The sequence below is a fragment of the Phascolarctos cinereus genome, unplaced genomic scaffold, assembly GCF_003287225.1.
Source record: "Phascolarctos cinereus isolate Bilbo 61053 unplaced genomic scaffold, phaCin_HiC Scaffold_7;HRSCAF=346, whole genome shotgun sequence".
NCBI lineage: Eukaryota > Metazoa > Chordata > Mammalia > Diprotodontia > Phascolarctidae > Phascolarctos > Phascolarctos cinereus.
This window is the reverse complement of record NW_027556180.1, coordinates 189,806,999-189,813,431: the sequence shown is the minus strand read 5'-3', so window position 1 is coordinate 189,813,431 and position 6,433 is coordinate 189,806,999. Positions and strand designations below refer to the sequence as shown.

The following is a 6,433-nucleotide window of genomic DNA, read 5'->3' as shown; positions in this document are numbered from 1 at the left end:
TGATGTATGATATATTAATTAATATATGACATTAATGTGCAAATATAATATTTAGAGATGCCATATAAAATATCTATACCCTAAACTCTTGTTCATCATCACTAATTGTGAATTTTGAAGAATATATTGGTCAGATTATCTCCAGTAGCTAACATGGTACCAACAGAAGCTGAAGAAAGTACAGTGTCCAATATACAATATAACTATCTTTTTTTTAAAAAAAATTGTTACTTAAAGTTTTGAGTTCCAAATTCTATCCCTCCCTTCCTCCCTCCCCTACCCCCTATCTGAGATGGTCTATGAGCAACCACATGCACTCTTTTCTGCCTTGGAACTGTGAGGATGATTCCCTCTCCACTACCACCACAAGCTCCACCATGTCAGTGCTCCTCCTCACCCCAGGACTGCCTGCCACCCAGGACTGCAATTCAGATCCAAGCACAGCAAAGCAAGAGAATTCTGTCTCAGTGCCAGCAAAAAGATCCCTACAATCCCCATCTGATCAGCCACTCAATGCCCACGTTGTCTGTGGATCAAGAGCTCTGGAAGCAGCCACCGCCCAGGGGCTATGCTAGAGCTGAGGCCAGACCAACCTGCTCTCTCACCAAGGTCCAACAGACCTTTCCCACAGACCTTCTAAATTGTCTTTCTTGTTTGTGGGTTGAGAAGTCTCATCTGTCCCAGGTTCACTGAGGCCCTGCCTTTGCCTGCCTGGCCCAGGCTGAACCGCACTCCTCTACCGCCCAGCACAACAGACCTTTCCAATCAACCATCCAGGTTGTCTTGGTCTGGAAATTTGTTTCACTCTGTCTTTTTGTGGGTTCTGCTGTCCTAGAATTTGTTTAGAGGCATTTTTTACAGGTATTTGGAGGGATTTGGGGAAAAGTTCAAGAAAGTCACTGCTTTAACTCTGCCACCTTGGCTCTGCCACCTCTTTTTTTTTTTAATAGCCATTATTTGAGGGGTTGAAGGACCATGACAGCACTCTTGTTGGAGCTATAAAGAGGTTCAACTATTCTGGAAAATAATTTCGAATGACACCCAACAATGACTGCAACCTTCTTTCCCATTGATTACTAGGCATATATTCCAAGGGGACCAAAGACAGAAAGACCTCATATATATGTCAAAATCATCATCGCAGAACTTTTTGTAGTAGTGAGGAACTAGAAACAAAGCAGGTACCATGGCTAAAAAGATTTAGTTAAATGAATATAATTTGATATCATTCTGTAGTAAGAAACAATCAATATTGGAAATTCAGAGAAGTAGAGGAAATTATGAAGATTAAAATAAACAGAGCTAGGAACACACTATATTTTTCTGTAACAATATCAATAGGAAAATGATAACATGAAACATTTTTTTCAGTAATAAAGTAATAGCTAATCTTGACCCTGGGAAAATAGTTGAGAAAATGCACCAGTTTCCTTTCATTGAAAAGTTGGGTATAACTTCTGGGGGCCAAAATGACAGAGTAAGTAGTAAGTCACTCTCACTCTCCTTTATAGACTTCTAAAAATGCATAAAATATCACCCCAGAAAAAAATCCAGGGACAGCTGAGTCAGCAGAAAGATAGGACACAGGAGTTTTTTAGCCTATGAGATTTGGCAGATTTAGGGAAAAGATACCTCTCACTCTGGTGGAAGGGGAGCAGTACAGGGATGTGAAGCATCCCAGAAAGCCAGTGGCAAGCAAGCCCCATCTCAGAAACCAGTGGAAGATTCTGAGCCCCAAAGTGGTGGAGCAGGCAAACACCACCACCAGGAACCCCTGTGTGCCTTGGCACAGCTAGGGGAACCAACAGACTACAGTTTGGAGAAATACCACTTGCACCAGTGCTCCAGTGTCCTCCAGCAGCTGAAACTCCCTATGCTTCAGCACAACTCTAGGCAGGCAGATATCCTCCAGGAGCCAAACCTCCCCCCACTTCAGCACAACCCCAGTGAACAGGCATCCTCCAGGGACCAGACCACAACCCCCACACCCCACCCCTACAGCTTTAGTGTAGAAGAGGGGAAATGCAGAAAAAAAAAACCACTTGGCCTCAGCACACAACAGACACCACCAACAGGACCCCAGCTCAGCACCAGGTATGCTGCCAGACCTGTACAGATTCCTGCTGCCAGTCCTAAGGCCTTGAGCACACAAAGCCAGTGACCAGGCCCTTCACCCCCAGCACAAGAAATTTGGGACAGTGACCCTTTTTTCCAGCAGCAGAGCTCAACTTTAAAATTCAGGAAACAGAAAAATATCATGAGCAAAAAGTAGAAACAGACACTGACCATAGATTCTTTCCATGGGAACAGGGAAGATCAAAACACAAATTCAGAAGAGGAGAAGATTGTCAATATATCTATATCCAAAATCTCAAAGGGGAATACGAACTGGTCTCAAGTCCAAAAAACCATATTAGAAGAGCTCAAGAAGGATTTCAAAAGTCAAAGAAGACAGGTAGAAGAAAAATTGGGAAAAGGAATGAGAGGTATGTAAGAGGGTCAACAGTTTGAAAAAGGAAGGACAAAAATTGAGTGTAGAAAATAATTTATTAAAAATGTAACTGGGCCAGAAACATGCCTGCAGAGGAGGCAGGCAGCTTTGCACCCACCAAACCCGTTTTGTGGCTGGCAGACTAGGGTGTTAGAAGAGAGAGACCAGTAGTCCCTGCATTTGCTCATGGTGGCAGATTTCGTGGGGGATGTGGGGGACCATAAGTGTGTGATTCTGGACTGAGCAGAACCCCTCGAGAGGCAGATCTCATCCTGTCTGTCTGCATTGCTATTCTCCTCTCTGAACTGCTCTGTTGTCCTCAGTATCGCTGCTCAAATGGTGGACTCAATGGAAATGGATATGAGCCCACTCTGGCCCCAGAATTTCCTCTTCAGTTGTGAAATAAAGGCTGACAAACATTATCATTTTAAGTAGATGGTGAAAATGAGCACCAGTTGTCATTAAGGACTGTGAGTTTAGAGGCAAGTACAAAGGACAAACTGCATATTGTTGAAGCAGAGGCACTGAACTATGAAGGCAATCAATTAAAGTAACACTGGCATCTTTGAAAATGTCTGTTCAGCCTATAATTTCTCTAGGTGGCTTTGAGATTACACCATCAGCAGTTTTGCGGTTGAAATGTGGTTCAGGGCCAATGTGTGAGTGCCCAGCACTTAGTAACACTGGAGGAAGATGCAGAAACAGATGACAAAGAGAAAACTGATATGGAACTCTTAAATACCTCTAGAAAACCATCTGCTCTGGAATTGGTAGCAAGATTCTATAGTGATGATGACAATGATGACTTTGAAGGTGAGGAAAATGAAGAAAAGACACTTCCAGTAAAGAAACCCATCATGAGCCCATCTTGTGAAAGAAGACCAAGAGAATGCTGAAGGAAGAAAACAGATTTTTTTTTTAAATGAGGATTGGAAATTGCAATGTTACCATGTTTCTGCTAAAGATAAAATAATTTGCTTGCTTTGTGATGCTGCAATAGCAACATTTTAAAATTCAATACTTAACAGCATTATAACCCTCATAAGGACCACAACTATTTTAAATTAGAGGGAGAGGCATAAAAGGTTGTGTTGCAGAAATTAAAAGATGAAAAGCAAAGGCAAGTCTTTCAAGCAGCAATAAGGCCTGAAAATAATGCCATTGGAGCAACTTATAAGATAACTTATATACTCAGGGGGAAAAAAGGAAGCCATTCAGTAACATAGAAACTGTGAAAGAATGCATTGTAGGATGCTTGGACCACCACCCTTCCCCCTGACCCCCCCCAACATTTCAAAGTACAAATACCTGCCTCTTTCAAGGAGAACCATAACCGATTGGCAGCATGAATTAGCCTTCAAATTAGCAGAACAACTTCATGCAATGCTTTGAAAGGAAAATAGATATTATTCAATCACTTTGGGTGAATCATAGCAAACTACTGACTTGGCACAGGCTTTCTATTTCATTCAGATAATGACAAGATTTTCTTCACTATAAAGAGTTACTCACTTGGGGCACTCTTTTGAACAGAACACAAGGAATAGATATCTTCAACTTTGAAGGTAAATGTCATGAAGTTGTACTGAATTTGGCAAATTTAGTGAGTGTATGTATAGATGGTGTACCTTCCATGACAGAAAAACATGAAGGGTTCATTGAAAAGATTTTTAAAAAAATTAACAGAAAAAATAAAATAAAATAAAATAAAATAAAATTGGCCAAATGGAAATAAAGTCCAATGAGGAGAACTCTTTAAAATATAAAGTTGGCCAAATGGAAAAGTAGGTGTAAAAGCTAACTGAAGAAAACAATTCATTAAAAATTAGAATTGGGCAAGTGGAAGCAAACAACTCTATGAGATATCAAGAATCAGTGAAACAAAATAAAAAGAATGAAAGAAAAAATGTAAAATACTTCATTAGAAAAAGAACTGACCTGGAAAATAGATTCAGGAGAGATAATTTAAGAATTATTAGTCTATCTCAAAGCCATGATCAGAAAAAAGAGCCTGGACAACATCATTTCAAGAAATCATCAAGGAAAACTGCCCTGAGGTCCTAAAACCAGAGGGTAAAAGAACTATAGAAAGAATCTGCTGATTACCTCCTGAAAAAGATGCCAAAAGAAAACACCAAAGAATGTTGTAGCCAAATTTTAAAATTATCAGGTCAAGGAGAAATTACTGCAAGCAGCCAGAAAGAAACAATTTAAATATCATGGAACCACAGTCAGGATTACCCAGGACCTTACAGCTACTATATTAAAAGACTGAAGGGCTTCAAATATGCTATTCTGGAAGACAAAGGAGCTTGAATTACACCCAATGACCACCAACTCAGAAAAATTGAGAATAATCTTTCAGAGGAGGAGATGGATATTCAGTGAAATAAAGGACATCTAAACCTTCCTGATGAAAAGACTGGAGGTCAGCAGAAAATTTGATTTTCAAGTACAAGACTCAAGAGTGACAAAAAAAGGTAAATAGGAGAGAAAAAACAACACATTATTCAATAAGGGCAAACTGTTTACATCCCTACAAGAGAAGATTATGTTTGTAACTCTTTAGAATTGTATCTTCATTACATTTAGAAGGGTATATATAGACAGAGTAGGTGGGTATAAGTTGACTTTGATGTGATGTTAAAACCAATCTAATTAAGAGGTGAAAAGGGATTGCATTGGGGGGAAAGTAGGAGGCAGAAAAAGGTAAATTACATCACATGAATAGACACAAAGATCTATTGCAGTAGAGAAGGAAGAGAGGGAGATGAACATCGTTTTAACCTTACTCTCATCAGATTTGGCACAAAGATAGAATAACATACTCATTTAGGTATACAAACCTAACTTACTCTATAGGAAGTAGGAGGACAAAGGCAAAAAATGGAGGTGTTTGATAGAAGGGAAGGAAGAAGTATTGTGGAAAAGGGAAAGAAAAGGGAGGGGGCTGAGAGAAGATAGAGCAGATAGAGGGAGATGGTGGTTGAAAGAAAAACACTAGTCAGGAGGATAAGGGAAAAGGAGAGAGAAAAGCATAAATGGGGGGAGTAGAATGGAAACGAAGACAGAGATAGTAATTATAACTGTGAATGTGAATGGGATAAACTCTTCCATAAAAAGGAATAAGATAGCACAAAGAGTTAAAAACAATAAACATAAAATATGTTGTTTATAAGAAACATATTTGAAGCAGAGAGAAACATAGAGCAAAGGTAAAAGGCAAAGCTGGAATATATTATGCTTCAGCAGAAGTAAAAAAAAGGGGGGGGGTTAGCAATCCTGATCACAGACAAAACAAATACAAAAATAGATTTAATTAAGAAAGATAAGGAAGGAAACTATGTCCTGCTAAAGGGTACCAAAGACAATGAAATTATTACTAAACATATGTGCACCAAGTAATATGGCATCCAAATTCTAGAGAAGTTAAGGGAGTTACAAGAAGAAATAGACCACAAAACTATATTAGTGAGGGACCTTAACCTCTCCCTCTCTGAACTAGATAAATCTAACCACAAAACAAACAAGAAAGAAGTTAAGGACGTAAATAGAATTCTCGAAAAGTTAGATGTGGTAGACTTCTAGAGAAAAATTAATGGGGATAGAAAGGAAAATAGGTTTTACTTAGCAGTACATGTCATCTGCACAAAAATTGATCATGTACAAGGGCATAAAAACCTCACAATCCAATGCAGAAAGGCAGAAATATTAAATGTACTCTTTTCAGACTATGATGCAATAAAATGACATGTAATGAGGGGCCATTGAAAGGCAATGAAAAATTATTTGGAAAATACATAATCTAATCCCAAAGAATGAGTGGGTCAAACAACAAATCATAGAAGCAATCAATAACTTCATCCAAGAGAATGATAATAATGAGACAACATACAAAACTTTATGGGAGGCAGCTAAAGCAGTTCCTAGGGGAAAATTTTT

At 39.0% G+C, this 6,433-nt stretch overlaps 1 pseudogene; it reads left to right on the top strand.

The window, feature by feature from the left end:
• Positions 1–2,827: 2,827 nt before the first annotated feature.
• Positions 2,828–3,387, top strand: LOC110202273 (nucleophosmin pseudogene; annotated as a pseudogene).
• Positions 3,388–6,433: the final 3,046 nt, after the last annotated feature.